The sequence below is a fragment of the Zonotrichia albicollis genome, chromosome 9 (genome assembly GCF_047830755.1).
Source record: "Zonotrichia albicollis isolate bZonAlb1 chromosome 9, bZonAlb1.hap1, whole genome shotgun sequence".
NCBI lineage: Eukaryota > Metazoa > Chordata > Aves > Passeriformes > Passerellidae > Zonotrichia > Zonotrichia albicollis.
In genome coordinates this window covers 272,275-291,305 of record NC_133827.1, presented here as the reverse complement: position 1 = coordinate 291,305, position 19,031 = coordinate 272,275, and the positions used below count along the sequence as shown (strand labels likewise).

The 19,031-nt window shown below is 50.5% G+C and overlaps 1 pseudogene; it reads left to right on the top strand.

Annotated features, from left to right (window-relative positions):
* Positions 1-4,849: 4,849 nt before the first annotated feature.
* On the top strand, positions 4,850-11,055 carry LOC141730209 (cell division cycle protein 20 homolog; annotated as a pseudogene).
* Positions 11,056-19,031: the final 7,976 nt, after the last annotated feature.

Sequence of the window (19,031 nt, the reverse complement as noted above, 5' to 3'; positions counted from 1 at the left end):
ACTCTTGTTGCAACAAAATCTTAAAATCTCCACAAACACCACTATACAATCTGAGAATCAAATTACCACAATGCAGCGGAAGAAAATCACCACACAAAATCACCGGGAAAGGGCATATTTCTCAAAGTGCTCACTTTTCTCAACACAACACAGCACACCATAATTCGGCATTTACTCAAATCAATTTTTCCTGGACACAATCAAAATAACAGCACACAGTCTAGTGATCAAGTCCAAACATCCAAGGCAAAGGAACTCTCTGAGCTCATACTCACGGTTAAAATGTACCAAATCTACACAAATCACTACATTCAAACACGATAAATACCATCACTGATATTCCTCCACTCGCTTCTCCGCAGGGCACTTCTCTCCCTGCCCCCGCAGCCTGCTGCAGCCGGCGCCTCTGGCCTCACTCGGCTGCTTCAAACACGGGGAGTACTGACCCCCCCCCGCACTGTAGGGCACTGTAGATTTACTCTCTTTTATACACCATACACTTATCACCTGCACGATCACAAACACAGTGCAATTAACCATCCAGCAACACAGTGTCCGGACATCACACACACACAGACAAAACACACATGGGCTCACCAGTTCTGCTCTATCAGAACTATGAATTCCCAATACACACATACACAGGTTCACCCGGCTTACCCCCAAAGCCGCTAGCGGTCTGCTCTATCAGAACGATGAACCCCGTCTCTAATACAGCTGCTCTATCAGCTGAACCCATGAACCCAGACGTCTCTGGGTGATTTACTCCCTTTCTCTCCTTCCTCCCCCCCTGGGGCCCCATAGTACATACCGTATTCTCCTCCGCAGGCCAGCGGGTCGTTGTCTGTCCTCGCAGGTGGCAAGTTGAGACAAGCGGAGCCCCACCAGGAAAAAATCCTGGGGCGCGCCATGGAGGTCCATCTATCCCCCCTGCCCCCGCGGGGACAGAGAACTCCTGCCTGGCTCGCCAAAATGTTTTGCGGAGAAAAGAAGAAACTTCACAACTTGTAAAAGTTGTAAAGCTCGGTATGCTTTTATTACGACGCGCGCTGGACGCAAGACTCCCCAAAAGGGCATGCATACCCTTGAAGATTTCAGACCTCCTTTTATCCCCCTTCCAAATGCATATGCATACAGTTTCACAATAAGTTCATACATATTTATCTTGCATGACACTTAGCACTAATTCTTCTTTATCGGAGGAATTCCTAGGTCGGGGGCAGATTGACCTCGTGGTTTTTCTGTTTTTCTTTCTCTGTCTCCTTGCTGTCTCTGGAACGCGGCCTCTCCTTCAGCTTTAGCTCCACAGACCCTTCACCTCTCCCAGACACTTCACCTAGTTTAGGATGGATCCTTACTCTGTCTCATTGGGCACAGGCTCAGAAGGTAATTGCTGTGCCGGGCTCAGCAGGGCTCAGCCCTTGGTGGGGCTGTGTGGCTGCAGCTCTTCCACTGGGGTCTGCCCTTGCACGGCCCTGCCGCAGCCAAAGCTGGAGGTGCCTCTGGAGCTCATTCACAGCCCCAGGGAAAGGGGACTCGTGCACCAACGTCCCTCCCGCTGCAGCTGCTCTGGAGCTGGCCCTGAGTGCCCAGAGGCCCAAGGCACAGGAGCGGCCCCGAGCGGGAGCCCTGCCGTGAGCCCAGAGCCAGAGCCGGCCTTGGCTCCCGACTGGGGAGGGGCTGCACTGGGTCCTGACAGGGCCTGACTCTGTGCCCTGGGGCTGGGGGAGCTGTCACGGGGCAGGGAGGGCCAGGGCTGGCAGTGGCTGCTCAGGGATGGCTTTGGCCCATGTCCCTCCAAGCAGTGACTGCCCAAGCAGCTGCACAGCCCCCGGGCTCTCCTCCCGGCCTGCTGGGCTTTGTTGGGTGGCACAGCCTGTGCCAAGGGGCGGCAAGGTGCCTGCAGGCCCCAGCTCTGGGGGAAACGGAGAACGTCCTGCCCACATCCACTGTGCTGCCAGCTCAGCAGTGCAGCAGAGCACAGGCTGACGCTCCCCATTGCTCCCACAGGTGCAGCTGGAACCATAGCACGTGTTCCTGATTCCCAGAAGGGCCTTGGAAAGGGTTTCTGTCAGGGAACAGGCTTCGGGCTAGGGTTACTGGCAGGCCTGCTTGTCTTGGAGCTGATCTTCATCTATTGCTCTGTCCGAATTTGGACTTGCTGGAAGAGAAAAGGGTGAGTGTTTAGTTCACCTTTCCCTCAAACAGCTTCTTTTGAAAGACTACTGTACATAGGAAACATTCCCAGTGCGGCTGCAGTGTAGGTGTGGCCAGTCCATGATTGTCCAAAGAACTCTGCTGAGGGTTCTGCTGCTGCCCAGAGCTTTCATTGGCCTCCTAATTGCTGGGCCTTGTCCTGGGGCGCCCGCTGGGGCTGCAGCCAGTGCTGGCTCCCACTGAGGCTGCCTGGCCAAGAGCAGCCCCAGGGGCACAGGGCAGAGGCAAAGCACGGTGGGGAGGAGAAAGAGCAGGGACGAGATTGAAAGGCAGAGGTGCTCTGGGGCCCACTCCTGGCCAGGGAGCCTGCCCAGAGCCGTGCCCTGCTGGCTGGGGCCGTGAGGGGCAGCTGTGCAGCTGGGCCAAGCTGTGCCAGCAGCTCCAGCCGTGCTGGGGAGCCTTGCCAGCTCTGGGCCCTGCTGCGCAGGAGGGTCCCTGTGTGCCACTGGCAGCTGGGGCCTCAGCCACCTCCTCTTTCCACAGTTCCACCTCTGGACAGGAGTTGTAAGACGTTGGCTGCACCTCACACCCAAACAGCAGGAGCAGCTCCTCCAGCAGTTAGAAGGGCCTGGGCATCCCTGTCAAGAGTTTTGAGCTGAAGACTCCAGAACAGCCATCGACAAGGAAATCTCCTATTCTCCTGGAGATCCCACTGCCACCTCCTCTCCCCATGTGTATCCCCAAGGTACTTTCATTTTTTTTCATCCTCCTCTGTCCCGTCCCGACTTCTATAGACCCCAGGAGCAGCCCAGCACCATCCAGCCGCTCCAGAGCCCATCATGTCCCTTCCTCTGCCCCTGAGCCCCCTGGCCATGCCCTCTAAACAACACTGAAGTTAACCCTGCTCTCTGCCAGGCTAGGTGATGGCACTTTCTTCTGTTGCAATAAAGGGAAGGTGCCGTCGCTCCAGTGTTTGGGTGGCAGCAGCAGCAAAGCCCAGCCGGCAGCAGCGCTGGCTGAGCTCCATGGCCCCGAGCAGCCATGGCTGCCCATGGTGTGGGCAGGCAGGAGCCAGGCAGGGGCTGCTGTGTCCAGCGGCGGGGTCCTGAGGGCTGGGGAAGCCCAGGGGGCAGGCAGCAGCATGGGGCTCCTGAGAAAAAGCAACCCCATTTGCTTAGTTTTTCAGTTTTAGAAATTAGAAATTTGTAGAAATATTTCAAAATCGTTTTTCTGTAGAGAGACACCCCCAAATATTTCTTCCCAATTCCTATAGTAGTTTAAGATTTTTCTAAGTAGTTTTAGAATCCAGGAAAAGTGACCTTATTTTGTCTTCACTTTTCATTCTTAGAAATATTTAGAAATATCTCTTGTAGAGAGAAATCCCCATATGTTTCATTCCTTTTTGCACAACACATCTGTATTTTTGAAACTGGATTTAGAGGTCTGGAAAATATTTTCCCCTCATACAATAAAAAAATAAAATTGCATTTGAGTGGTAATCTTTATTCTAGAAAGAAGTAAGACCCCTTCAGCCAGCCAGCCTGCTGCAGAGGCTCTTTTCCCGCAGGAGCTTTGTACCTGGTCACAACCAACATACATAAAACCTTTTCCCAAATATTTCCTGGGGTTTTTGACAAGCTCCCGTCTTAGTCTTATCAGACAAACTTTGAGCACAGAGGGAATCTCTTTAAGTTACCATCTTTGTTTGCTTGTGGTGGAACTCCCTCAGTTCTAGAGCAGGGTCTTCTCTCAGCTTCCTGCTGGCCCCGGGCTCTCCTCCCAGCCTGCTGGGCTTTGTTGGGTGGCACAGCCTGTGCCAAGGGGCGGCAAGGTGCCTGCAGGACCCAGCTCTGGGGGAAATGGAGAACGTCCTGCCCGCATCCACTGTGCTGCCAGCTCAGCAGTGCAGCACAGCATGGGCTGACGCTCCCCATTGCTCCCACAGGTGCAGCTGGAACCACAGCACATGTTCCTGATGCCCAGAAGGGCCTTGGAAGGGGTTTCTGTCAGGGAACAGACTGCTGGTTGGGGTTCCTGGCAGGCCTGCTTGTTTTGGAACTTATCTTCATCTTGTGCTCTGTCTGAATTTGGACTTAAGAGGAGACAGTAAGAGTTTAGTTCACCTTTCCCTCAAACAGCTTTTTTTGAAAGTTTGCTGTACATGGGAAACATTCCCAGTGAGGCTGCAGTGTAGGTGTGGCCAGTCCATGATTGTCCAAAGAACTCTGCTGAGGGTTCTGCTGCTGCCCAGAGCTTTCATTGGCCTCCTAATTGCTGGGCCTTGTCCTGGGGCGCCCGCTGGGGCTGCAGCCAGTGCTGGCTCCCACTGAGGCTGCCTGGCCAAGAGCAGCCCCAGGGGCACAGGGCAGAGGCATAGCACAGTGGGGAGGAGAAAGAGCAAGGACGAAATTGCCCTTGAAAGGCAGGGGACAGGAGAATGTCGCTTATCCAAGAGAGCCCCAAAGAGCAGCAGGAAGGGGTGCCGACTGCTCAAGGACCCCCGAGGAGTGGAGGGAGGGCGTATCGGCTGACGGGGTGTCCCAAGGAGTGGCTGGGGAGAGTGGGGGTGTCCATTGGCGGGGAGGAGCGTCCGGAGTGCTTGCACAGTCCGGTGGTGGGGAGGCCGGCGGGGCTGTCGGAGTAGGCTCAGCCCGGCCGGTGAGTACAGCCAATGCCACCCGCTCGCAGGACCATGGCTCAGTTCCTGTTCGAGGCGGACTTGCACGGGCTGCTGAAGCTGGACACGCTGGTCCCGAACGCGCTGCCTGCACGATGGCAACGCAAGGCCAAGGAGAGTGGCCTCGGGCCCAGCCGCATCCGCGTGTCGCCCGTGAAGCCGGCCAATCACTCCCACAGCTCCAGCAAGAGAGACAGAGAGACAGATGCCGTCCAAGATACCCGGTGAGCACCAGCCACCAACAGCAGAGGTTTAGTGCGGGAGCCTCGCCCAGGCTGCTTGTCTGTAGCCATGGGGCTCTGGGCTCCCTGCCACGCTGCCCTACCAGCTGCTGCTCAGGCAGGAGGAGGTGGGCTGTGCTCCTGACAGCCACCCACCTCCTTGCCAGCATGGGGGGCAGAGCTCTGAGCACTGGGGCTGGCGAGCTGCTGTTCGCCCAGCTGAGCCTTGCTGGCACAGCTGTGTGCTAGGACGAGTGTGGGCGGGACTGTCAGCGGACAGCTTTACATCCTGGGAGCATTTTTGTATCTTCTCCTTATCTCTGATCTCTGGAATTGTTGCACTAGACCCAAGTGCACACAGTCCCTAACCAACTTGGTGGCAGGGAGGAAAATATAAGTTAGTTGTGACTGGGTGGCATGAGACCTCAGAGTCCTACTTGTCTGGTGGGTGTGATGTGGAAGAGTGTTGGGTTTACTCCCATGAAAGCTCTAATACAGGCTGTTAAATAGCTGTAAGACAATATTTTCATATGTGAATGCAGGTAAATCTGGATCCAAAATTCAAAGCACCCCGACAAAGGCTGGGGGGATCGCTACATTCCCAACCACAGCACTGTGCAGATGGTGATGGCAAATTTCCTCCTAACCAATGAGAATGACCCTGCTGAGGATTCCCCTACCAAGAAGGTGAGCATGTTGCTAAGTTACAATTACTTCAACAACCGCTACTCCTTCCTGCCCCTTTACAGAGCAGTAAACTATAGGTTCTATCAAGTGGGCACACGGGACTGACAAGTCCCAGCCATCACTACTTGCAGCTCTGGGCTTCAGGAGCCTAGGATGAGACTGAAGCTGTAGAGACTGCCATGCACTCTAAGCCTATGCTGCTTCTGGAAGCAAAATTTAGCTTTTGACTAATGAGGCTTTAAAATGTAGCAGGCAACAAAAACACAAAGCTGTAAGCCTATGCAAAGTGAAACTGCTGGTGGTAGCTATTCTAGGACAATGTCTCCACAGGGAACACTTCTGGAATGTTTTACACTGTGTTCTGAAATCTGTTTATGAAGCATTTGGTCGCTTTGTGGCTGTGGCTCTTCCCACTGGCAATGACACTGAATTTGCCATTGTGTGAAAATGGGAGCAGGACGATGTATGGAAGTCTGAGGAAAAACTGCTTTGACCTGCCTCTGTGTGACTAACCCTTGCAGCACAGTCAAACATCTTCAGATTCTAAGAGAAGGGGACTTAGGTGTCTGTTTAAATTGCAGTGTGGGAATTGTTGTAAATGCATTGCACTGTGGGTGATTTGTCTCTGTAGGAGCAACAGAAAGCCTGGGCAGTGAATCTGAATGGTTTTGATGTAGAAGAGGCAAAGATCCTCCACCTCAGTGGAAAACCAGAGAATGCTTCAGAAGGTATGTCTGTGTGAGCGGAATCAGCAGGAGAGATCAGGTCAGGGGAACAGCAACAGAGGCTCTGTGTGTGGTCACAAGAGAAATCAACTGGTTTCTGAGAGCTGTACAGGTTGGAGTCTCCTTTCTTAAGGTTCCTGAGGTCGAGGGAGGGCATAACAGTTACAGTGAATTTATTTAGGAGAGGTGCTATGAGTGCCAGTTGGTCACCTGTTACAGGGCTTGCAAGGGTCTTCAGGGTGAAGACAGAGGCGAGAATCTTGACCTCATGTTCAGAAGGCTTGATTTATTCTTTTATGATATATATTACATTGTTACTATACTAAAAGAAATAGAAGGAAAGTTCTCAGAAGCTAGCTAAGCTAAGAATAGAAAAAGAATGAATAAACAAAGGGCTGTGTCTCAGCAGAGAGTGAGACCCAGCTCTGCCGTGAGTGGTCAGTAAGTCCAAACATTCACCCAAGACCAATCACGCATCTATCTGTTGCATTCCACCGCAGAAGATAACCATTGTTTACATTTTGTTGCTGAGGCCACAGCTTCTCAGAAGGGAGAAAAATCCTAAAGAAAGGATTTTTATGAAAAGATGTCGGTGACAGTCACCTGTACTGCAGGTTCCAAACCTTCATGAAGTCTGTAAGAGCATCAAACTCTCTGCTCTGAACTTTCTAGCTTAAACTGCAACTAAATATAATGGGATTCAAAACCCCAAGTGTTTGTTAAATTTGTTTCCATGAATGAGGAAATTGTAGCTCAGCCCTGTTCAGCAGTTCATTCTGCCAGGGATTTTAGTGCACTGCAGGCTTGTGAGTGTTTCTCTTAGGACTTCATTTTCACTCCAAGGGATTCCTAGTTGGGTGAGCAGCACTCAGCTGGGAGGAAACTAACTCAGGTTAACAAACCTGTTCCCCTGCACACAGGCTATCAGAATAACCTGAAAGTGCTCTACAGTCAGAAAATGGCACCTGGATTCAGCAGGAAGAGAAGCAGATATATTCCCTCAAAGCCAGACCAGGTCTTGGATGCACCAGAGATTCGCAACAACTACTGTAAGTTGTTGTATTCATATTGTTGCATATTTCTAGGGTCTCATATCTTCTGGGTGGTTTTCTCACAGCAGCTCTTCACAGCAGCATCGTTGTTGCTTCTCAGTCAGGACTCCTCTCCAGCTCTCCCTGAATGCCTCACCCCTTTTTATCCCAGCTACCTCCACAGGCTACAGCTGCTGCCCAGTTAAGGACATCGCAGCTGCAGCCCATTTACAATACCTAGAATCAGGGCAGGATCACTTATACAATACAGAGATCTTTTACTGCAATATATATCTTTACTCAGGCCCCTATACTAAGTAGGCTGCAGCATTGAGTGCTGGGCATCCAGAACATTCTGCACTGGATTGCTGTTCCTAGGACAGTGTAACTGGGCTGTCTGTATTATTTTGTGTACCCAGGCTAGCGCAGACCACTTCTGGAGTGTCCCTGTGTGGCCTTACAGGGACAGTGGTCTAGGGCACTGTGTAGATACCTTGGAGCAGGGTACCTGGCCCCAGCAGCTGGGCATAGTGACACTCAGAAGGCTGCCCCTCACCTGTACATATGTGTGTGCACATGTGCACCCAACACCTGCTTCAGCAGAACGGGTGAAGGGCATGCTCTCTAGCCAAGAATGGTGTGACCTGCATTGCTCTTTCAAATTGTAGATCTGAATCTCATAGACTGGAGCTCCCAGAACTCCTTGGCAGTGACTCTGGACAACACTGTTTATCTGTGGAATTACGGTACTAGGGAGATTATCCCCCTGCTGCAGACGGAGCATCCATATATTTACATTTCCTCTGTGTCATGGATTAAAGATGGAGACTACCTTGCTGTTGGCACAAGTAGTGCTGAAGTTCAGGTGAATGCAGGAGTAAAACTAGAGGTGTTTTCTAGGGATTGACAGAACTGTGGGGCCTGGGGACAAAACCTTGGCTGGCAGAGGAAGGATGCCATGCACCTAACTTGTCTTCCCTGGTGGGGGGGGGAACTGCCCAGTGTGCAAGGCAGGGTTTGGTTTGGGGGTTTTCTGATAAGTGGCATAACCTTCTGTGCTATAGTCATGAGATACACATTTTCTCTGTTCCCTTACTGAGAAAGCTGAATGCCAGAGCCTGTGCAGTGAGGTTCCTAGGGCACAGAAACAGGATTGGGTTTCTTCTGAAGAACTTTTTGCTTTGCCTCTCCAGCTATTGTTGCATTTATATTCTTGTGTATCATATTTCTAGGGTCTCATACCTTCTGGGTGGTTTTCTCACAGCAGCTCTTCACAGCAGTGTTGTTGTTGCTTCTCAGTCAGGGCTCCTCTCCAGCTCACTCTGAGTGCCCCACCCCCTTTTATCCTTGCTACCTCCACGGGTTACATCTACTGCCCAATCAAGGATATTGCAGCTGCAGCCCATTTACAATAACTAGAATCAGGGCAGGGTCACTTACACAATACAGAGATCTTTTACTGCAATACATATATTTACTCAGGCCCCTATAAGCTATGGGACCCTGAGCAGCAGAAACATCTCTGAACCACGACCAGCCATTGTGGCCGTGTGGGAACCCTCAGCTGGAACGGCTACATCCTTTCCAGGTAAAGCAGTGGGTCAAGGGCAGTTTCCAGTTGTTGCAAACTCCTATCCCTCAATCTATGTGTGGCATGGGTTAGGGATGGCAGAGAGAAGTTTGTCCTGGCTTGGGATCCTTACTCACCCTTATCTGTTGGGGCTGTGAGGAGAAGGCCTCTTTCCTGTATTGCAATTTGTGCTGAAGCTTTAAAGAGCTTGTGTGGGTGTTTCACTCACACCAACAGACCTGTGTTGCTGGTAACACTGGTTGAAACCCAGGGGCAGGTATAGCAGTCTTGCAACAACAAAAATGGATTTGGGTGAAAATGTGCAGCCTGACCCTGCAAGCCTTCTCTCTGCAGTGGTGCACGGACTGGGCACATCCATCACCACGATGTCCGAGTGGCTGGGCATCACGTGGCCACCCTTTCTGGCCACACACACAAGGTGTGCGGACTCAAATGGTCTCTGGGTGGCCGCTACCTGGCCAGTGGTGGCAGTGACAGTCTGGTGAACGTCTGGCCATGCACCCAAGGTGGGGGTGGCAACTTTGCTCCTGTACAGACCTTCACTCAGCACCAGGGTGCTGTCAAGGTGAGCACAGAGCTGCCATGGGCGGATATGTGTGTGCAAGGCAGGCATGCAGCACTGGCTGGGTGCAGGTTGCCTCTTGTATGTTTTAAAATGAACTCTCCTCTCTCAGGCTGTGGCGTGGTGCCCATGGCAGATGAATGTTCCAGCCACTGGAGGTGGCACTAATGACAGACATATCCACATCTGGAATATGTGTTCTGGCGCCTGCCTCAGTGCTGTTGATACCCACTCCCAGGTGAGAGATGAACATCAGCTTGGAGACAAACACCTTCTGGCAGCACACCTCCACAGAGCTGCTGGCTCCTCAGGCCCAGAGGCACGGGGAAGGAGGGGGACCATGCTCGCCTCCAAGTGGTGAGCATCAGCACAAGGACCTTGTCTCATCTGTGTTACTGCCTGTTTGCAGGTGACTTCTAGCCTATGGTCCACAAACTACAAGGAGCTCATTTCAGCCCATGGCTTTGCACAGAATCAGCTGGTTATATGGAAGTATCCAACAATGACCAAGGTTGCAGAGCTGCAAGGTAGGTGCATGTTGTTATCTTGTTGTTGCATTTTTAAAGTCCCATACTGTTGCAATCATATTTCTAAAGTCTCGTACCTTCTCGGTGATACTTCCTGGGGGCAGTTCTTCACAGCTCTGACTTCTTCTCCTGCTTGTTGCTCATTCTTCCTCAGGGCTCCTTGTCAGCTCAGCTTGACTGGCCAAGCCCAGCCCCTTTTATCCCAGTTATCTTCACTAGCTACAGCTGCAGCCCAATTAAGGACATTGCAGCTGCAGGCCATCAAAAACAACCAGGGCTTATCAGGGCAAGGCCTATATACAGATATTCAATATACAATACAGATATTTTACTACGACTCCTACTATATTTCCCCCTTTTTGTTTACTTACAGATACTAAGACTCCTACTATAGGTGGGCAGGGCCTGGGTGGGGGGGGGCTGTTAGAGGTTGAAGACAGCTGCACTCCTTGGTTGGAGCCTGCAGCATCACTGATACAGGACAGTATCCGGGGCCATGCTGCTAGGAGTAAAGCATGCCCACAGGGCTGTGGAAGAGATACCATTGATCCAAGTCTACACTTGGGGTCTGGAATCACACTGCCACAGCCAGTGGGGAGGCAGCTGTGCAAGCTGGCAGGGCTCATGGGAGCATACAGGAGTAAATGTGCATGTGCTGATCAGCTCAGCCCTGATTGCACATTCCTTCTCCTCCTCAGCTCATACTGATAGAATCTTGAACCTGACCATGAGCTCTGATGGTACATCAGTGGCCTCAGCAGCTGCTGATGAAACACTGTGGATCTGGCGCTGTCTTGAGATGGACCCCATAAAGAAGAAGAAGAAAGAGAAGGCAAACAGTGCCAAAAGCAGTGTTCTTCACCAGAGCATCTGCTGAGAGCACGGGATTGTTGTGGTGAGGGGGATATTTGGTTTACACACTATACAAGCCACCCAGTGATGCCAAAACCCACTCTCTGTTGTCACACAGCCACCCTCTATGATGGCAGTCAACTGTGTGATGTCACAATCCCCTCAGTGATGTCACAAAACCCTCTCTGTGATGTCATACTGCCGCTTTGTAATGTCACAGCACACACTTTAACCTCACAGGCTGGTCTATGTTGTAATACAGCAATTCCATGATGTCACAGACTGCTCTGTGATGTCACAGAAATCCCCTCTATGATTCTGTAGCTGCTCAATGACCTCACACAACAAACTCTGTGATGTCACAGCCCAATCTGTGACCTCACACAGCCCACTCTGTGCTGTCACACAGCCCCTTACTGACATCCTAACTGCTCTGTGCATCAATGACACAGCCACAGAGGTGCTGCTGTGACACAGCCCCCTCTGGGACATCCCACAGCCCCTGCCAGTGCTGAGCCCCTGTGAGCTCTGTCTGTGCCCTGCTGGTGTCCCTGAGGGGCCCTGGCAGTGCCCCAGCCCTGCTGGGCTGTGCACAGGAGCTGCTCCTGGCCAGAGCTGTCTCTCTGCAGCGCTGCCCTTGCCAGGGGCTGCCTCTGGGCCAGGAGCCTGGCCCAGCTCAGCAGCACAGACACAGCACAGGGACCTTAATGAGCCTCTGGGGCTTTGGTGCTCTTTGCATCAGACCCAGTCCCTCAGAGTGTGCTCAAAAAATTCCTCAAGAACTCAATTAAAGATGGAAACACTGAAGTTTCTTGTACTTTCAGTAGATCTCTGTGCGGCACAGGGCTGACAAAGTGTCCCCAGGTTCCAGTTAGAGCAGAACACTGGTGGCAGTGATGACAGGTGGGGACAAGCGAGGGAAAGGTGTCTCTGGCGCTGAGCAAACCTGTGCCTCTGTCCCTGCAGTCTGTTGGCACCCCCGGCTGCCCCACCTGGCTGGGCCCTTCCTTTGCTGACAGCTCTACCTCCTGCCTGCCTCTGCCTGCCCACACAAAGCCTTGGGCTGCTCCAGGCTCCTGCTGGGGACGTGCTGAACCCCAGCCCTGCCCTGCCAGGGAAATTCCTTTCTCCTGGTGCCAGTCTGGGCCTCCCCAGCAGCACTTGGCATTAATTCTTTCTTTCTCTGGCTGTTTTCCATTATGTCAAAAGGATCCACCATCCCTGAAATCTCTCTTTAAACACTCTCATGGCTCTGCTCCACTGTCCTCAGTCTCCAACCCACTGAGCACAGAGCTCCTTTCTCCCTATACAGAGCTCATATGCCCAAAGCCTCCAAACCCCTCCTTGGGACATCTCTGGACCCTCTCCAAGGTGTTTCCAAATGAAAACATTCAGCTTTTACTCTAAGAAAATCACCAGAGGACAGGGCCAGCCCGACCTGTCTGTCCTGGCTACTTTTGTCTGGGATCAATCCTTGGATATACAGAATTTGGGAGGCCAAATTCTAATTTTGGCCATGGTCCCTGGACAAGAAAGCTGGTTTTTTTTCCATAGGAATGAAGGAACAGCCCCAGTGTTTCAGAGACATATGACAGGTAACCACCTGAGGCCAAGGCCAGCCAGGGCTGGCAGGTTTTGTTTTGTGAGATGCGCTTGCAAATAGAGTATTTTTAGGGAGAGTACCAATTTTGGCAACAGGCATCTGAAAAGTCAGACAGTTCTTTTCCATAGCAAGGAAAGCACAGAGCCCCAGTGCTCCAGGAGCTGACAAGAGGCAGCCCTTGACATCCCAAGGTCAGCCAGACCTGTCAGGTGGCCCCTGGGAGGCCAAGCCAGCCAGACCTGTTCCATGTTCCCTTGGTTCCATGGGGCCCCACAGTGTCACAATGGTCCCTTGTGTCCACCGGGCCCTGAGGTGTCATAATGTCCCCTTGGTGACACGAGGCCCTGAAGGGTTGCAATGGTCTCCATGGTTCCATCAGGCCTCACAGAGCCATAATGGTCTCTGGGGCCTATGGATCCCCTTTGTGTCATCATGATCCCCTTGGTTCCATGGGCTCGACTGGTGCCACAATGATCCCCTTGGTTCCATGAGGTCCCCACAGCGTCCCAGAGATCTCCATGGGAAGGAAAGAACCCAGCCCCAGTGTTTCAGGGGGCAGCCACTAGAGGCCAAGGCCAGCCAGCCTTGATGGTACTGGCAGATTTTGCCTGGGAGCAACACTTGGATATTCAGAATTTTAGAGGTGGAATCCTAATTTCAGACATGGACACCCAGAGGAGAAGGATGGTTCTTTTTCATAAAAAAGAAAGCAGGGAACACTGATTTAAAAGTGACTTTTGGGGATCTGTGAGGGCTTTTGGGAATCCTTTTTGCACCTCATTTTCCAACAGGGGCTTCTCTAAAAAACTTTGCCTGAAGCTCCCACTGTGCCCATGACAGGAACCCCTGTGAGTGTCTGGGACATCCCGGCTCTTTGGCAGCCTGGGGACTCCTGGGATGTAACTGTGGAGCCCCCCATGAGTGCCTGTGACAGATCGGTGCCTTTGCAGCCCAAGCTTCCCTGGGATGTCACCATGGAATGGCTGTGACTGTCTCTGACCACAGGGCTCGTTACCATCCCCAGAAACACCTGGGAGGTGTCCATGGAGCCCCTGTCTGTGCCTGTGACATTCCAGCTCTGGAACAGCCTGGAGACTCTTGGAAAGTCCCCATGGATTCCCTCTGAGGGCCTGTGACAAATCTGATCCTTAGCAGGCAACCATCACCAGGCCCCTGTTGCTATGGTCAGTTTCCATGGCAACCATCACCAGCCCCCCCTGTTGCTATGCTCAGTCCCTTGGCAGCTCCATGGAGACCCCAAGTCAGGGGTGGTTGCCATGGACACCAGCACAGGCCTGCAGCCACAGCCCGTTGCCATGGCAACCATTGGCAGCTCCATCCCCAGGCTCATGGGATCCCAGAACCACAGAATTGGCTGAGCTGGGAGGGACCCATCAGGATCCTCCAGTCCAACTGCTGGCCCTGCACAGGACACCCCAACAATGCCAGCCTGGGCCTGGCAGCGCTGTCCAAATGCTGCTGCAGCTCAGAGAGCCCTGGAGCTGGGACCCTTCCCTGGGGAGCCTGGGCAGGGCCCCAGCAGCCTCTGGGCAAAAACCTTTTCCTGACATCCAACCTGAGCCTGCCCCGACTCAGCTGCAGCCGTTCCCTCCACTCCTGTCCCTGGGCACCAGAGGGAAGAGGTTCCCACAGCCCCTGCCAGGGACCTGCTCCCAAGGCTGTTGCCATGGCCACCAGGGCTGGCACCAGCTGGGATGCTCGGTTTCCATGGGCCGGGGTTCAGGAATGGGATTCCCCAATTTCCTGCTCCCCCTAAAACCACACTGCCTTCACTGCCCTCCCACCTCTTGTGTAAAGAACAAAAGGCAAAGATCCTGGGCTGGTATAAGAACAATTTATTGGGAACAGCAGCAAGATAAGGAACCAACAAGAACAGAAATAATACTGGTAACAGAAGGGATAAAATAAAGGGAAAACTACAACACAACTGACTGTCTCTTCCTGGCCACAATTTTCAACTTCCTGGAAAGGACACCCTTCTAAAGTTAGCCACACCTATTAAAACTTACCATCAAGTCCCTTTCCCCCAACACCATTCAAACCACAAACCTATACAACCTGCAACCCATACAAAATAACCCTACAACTAAAATTAAAGACATAAAACCCAAAAACAAACCATAAAACCAATCCTAACACAACCCAACAACAACTTCCACTACAATGTACTGGCAGGTGAGGTATTAGTCCTTTCAATACTTCAATCCTCCCTTGAATATAAAAAAACCCCAAAATACAAGCATATAAAAAACAATATAAAACCATCAAAGTCAGTAAAGAAGACATTAAATCCCCCCCAAAAAAGAAAAAAATACTTTATTATTAAAACTAAATCCGCTTATAAACTATAAAGAAAAATCTATTTTCCTTTATTACACATAAAACTAAAAACGAAAATTCAAATTAATAACAAACAAGAACTTCCATACTAAAGTAAACAAATGATAAAATAACTGTAATTTCATCAATAGATAAAGCAGGAGAAAAAAAAAATCCACTATCCCCAAGAAAAGATCTCTATTCCCAGAGGTAAAAATAATTTAAAAAGTAAATAATAAAAACTGTCACCTTTAAACAACTCATCTTTAAAACATTTTAGAATTAAATTTTAAAACAAGAATATTCTACAAACAGTAAACTAAGTAGAAATTTTAAGTTTACTTTCTTTACATTGTCAGCAAAAAGAAAAAGTTGTAGAGAAAAAAAGTGTTCTAAAGAGTTTATTTTAATTCTTACTACCTTTCTCTTTCAAATTTATTTTTAATAAAAATTTCTTTTATACCCTTGTAAATTTTTCAGCATACTTTACCTTTCTCGTAATCTAATCTCACAATAAAATTAATACATAAATAATTACCTGACTATAAAACCCACCACACTCATCAATACATTAATTAGGAAATCTCACAATTAGAAAAATCTTACATTAACAAACCAAAACCACTACAATGTCATAATAAACATTTTGCCGAAGTTTCTCTGATTTTCTAAAGTTCCCAGTAAAGGCTGTTTGGTTGTTTTGAGCACCTGAGGACCTCTTGTTGGTATTTTCCAGGAAGTCCAACTCAGAGGACACAAACAACTGTAATTCCTTTAAATGTCACCTTTAAAGAATTGTTTGGGGTATGGGAGTCAGGGCTTGTCTGTCCTGCTTGGCACAGCCCAGGCAGGGCTTCCCCAGCCACATTCCACACTCCATTTCCCAGCTGGAGCTGCTGGTGCCTCTGAGTTGTGCTGCCCCAGCCCCAGGGACGCTCTCCTTGTCTTCCCATTCCCCCACGGTCTCTGGGCAGGGATGGCCTCAGTGGGGGCTGCTGACATCCTCAGCAACTTGGAGGCTGCTGCTGAATTTTCCTGCTCCAGGGGCTTGTTCAGCCTTCAGCTCTTGAGTGCAGGAATTCAGTGTCCCAGGGCTCATTAACATTCAGAACACCTGAACAAGCCAAGACTCTGGGAATAATTTGATTTTAATTTTCAAATTCTTTGTGGTTAAGTAGTTTTTCTTTCCCTGTTAATTCATTGATATGTGCAATCTCCAATTGACAATGACTCCAAGAACCTCCTCATGCAGTTTGAATTGACATGAAAATCAAGTCCCTTCATGGCTGACAATCAATCTGACTCTGTCCCTACCCTCACCCCACCATTTCCCCCATCCAAGCCCTGGCACTCAGAGCAGCCTTGTGCAAATCTGAGCTCCCTCCAGCCCAGGCTGCAGCTGCAGCTTTCAGCTCCTTGGCTCCAACTCCCACCTGCTTTCCTGCGAGAAGGAGCTGCCCAAGACACAGAGGGATGTTCATTGATTGTCAGCCAGCAAAGCCAAGGGAAGACACAACTCCATCAAATGCAAAAGTCATTCTACTTCCTGGCTGTGCCCTGCCCCTGATCCCCACAGCCTGTCCTGTTTCCTGCATCCCTCCTTTGCCAGGCTCTTTCTGGGACAAGGGAGCTCTGCTCTGGCTGTGGAAGGAGTTGCAAGTGCACCACTGGAGTGGGAACCACAACTCATCAGGTTTGTGTCCTTTGGGGGTCAGGAACTGGTGAGACTCAGAGGCACAGAAAGTTTCTCTTCATGGCTAACAGACCATGGTTGAACAGGACACAATTAAGTTACAATCTCACTCTTCCCTGAGCTGTGTGCAATGTCCCAGCAGTGTCTGATGAGTCCAGCATCCACAAGTTATTTCCATATTAGAATTAATTTTAGACAAATGTGGTTCTGCGATAGATACAAACACAATTAAGTTCTTGTATCAGGATGCTCATCCTGGAGTGGATGCAAAACAGCTCAAACAATTCCTGATTTGCAAATCTGTCTGTGGTGGATGGAGAAGGGAGGTCAGGCTGCTTTTGGTGTTGAGGAAATGCTGAAATCAGCCTGACTCCTTTCATCTCCTCCTGTCCTGGCTGATCTCCTCTCTTTCCCCTCCCACCCATCGGCTTTTGTCTCCCCCCAGCCCCCAGTGAAGAGCCTGGCTCTGTGTTCTCCATCCCCTCCTCGCTGGCATTGCCAGGCTGGGATGAGGAGCCCCTCAGCCTTCCCTGCTCCAGGCTGGACCAGCCCAGCTTGCTCAGCCTCTGCTCACAGCACAAGGGCTGCAGCCTCACCTTGGAGGCCCTTCCCAGACCCTTTTCCAGCTGCCAGACATCTTTCCTGCCCTGGGCAACCCAACCCAGGCCACAGTGACCTGGTTAATCCACATACCTGATGTCCTGGTCACACAGCCCTGGCCCCTTGTCCCCATATCAGTCTCTAGGGTGGATCCTGTGGAACATCCTTGGGTGGAGGCTGTGGCTCCAGGTGGGCCGGGGGGATCCCAGGGGACAGGGACCCTGCTGGGCATGAACAGCTTTGGACTTGTTGGGACAAACTGTGAGGGGGAGCTGGGGCAGAGTGACCAACCCAGTGACCTCATACAGTCCTGCTGGGATGTCACACAGTCCCTCTGGCATGTCACAGCCTTCTCTGTGAGGTCACAGCCCATTCTCCAATGTCACACAGCTAGTCTCTGATGGTTGGTCACAGCTGGTTACAGCCAACTCTGTGATGTCACAGTCTGCTCTGTGTCAGACCTCTGCCCTGTGATGCCACAGATGGCTCTGTGATGTCACAGAGGCAGTATATGATGTCATAGCTTCTCAAACAGTTCACATAACCCACTCTGTGATGTCAAAGCTCACTCTGTGACCTCATGTTGCCAGATGATAAATTGTCTCCACCAGCTGAGCTGACACCTGGAGCTTGTTCTCCAAAACCCCAGGCCTATGGAAACCACACAATGCCCATTGTGTGAGAAGGGGAACTGGAAGTTCACCAGCCTCAGTGTCCTGCCAACTCAGCCAGGCCCACTGGAACATTGGGGTCTGTGACCACCAGGGACCATCAGAGAGACCCCAGGACAGAAGAACACATGGGTAAAGGGGAGGAGAAATATGTTAATGATTTTGGGGAAATGATTATCATATGTATGTTTAGTCCAGGGCAATCAATGAATATGTGTGCAAAATACAGAATATAAACAGAAACTTTCCTGTACTCAGCATGCATAGCTTTTAGAGGAGCTTTCCCCTGTGCATCCAGCTGAATAAAGAATGGTGTTTCTAGATGCTACACTAGGGTTAAGGACTTTTCTGTTTTACTGAATTTTTGGTAACACTCCCACTGCCAAGAAAAGCTCTGTCTGCTGCTGTTCACAAACAGAGAAGGGCTGGTGGCAGATGTGGGGGTCAGAGGCTGCCTGGGGCACAGTGACCAAGATATAATCAAGTTTTCAATGTTCTGTGAAAGAAGGAGGGGCAGCAACAAAACTTCTACACTGGAATTAGGAAGGGCTTATTTAGGATGCTGATTTGGGAAGTACCAAATCTGGTACTGATTCTTTAAAGGGAAATAGCCCTTAAAAACAAAGGGGTCCAGGGAGGATGGACACCTTCATGAAAGTAATCTTAAGGGGATGGAGGAGCCTCTGCCAGTGTGGCAAAATATGATCTAGTGAGGAAAATGACTGTCCTGGCTGCCCATGGAGCCTTTGTGGGAACTCAGGGGTCAAAAGAGGGTGCATCACTTTTGGAAAGAAGAACAGGCAACTCAAAAAGTGTTCAAGAATGTTGTTAAGTTATGCAAAAAGAAAAGGAAGGAGGTGAAAGCTCATCTAGAGCTTAACCTGGCCACTTCTGTGAAAAATAATAGGAAATGTTTCTATAAATAAAATTATAGCAAAACACCAGACAAACAAAACCTCTACTATTTATTGGATGCAGTAGGAAATACAGTGACTAAAGATAAAGACAAGGCTGAGCTACTTAACACCTTGTTTCTCTCAATTTTCAGTATTAGGAAAGGCTGTCCTCAGGGCAAGTGTTCTCCTGAGCTGGTA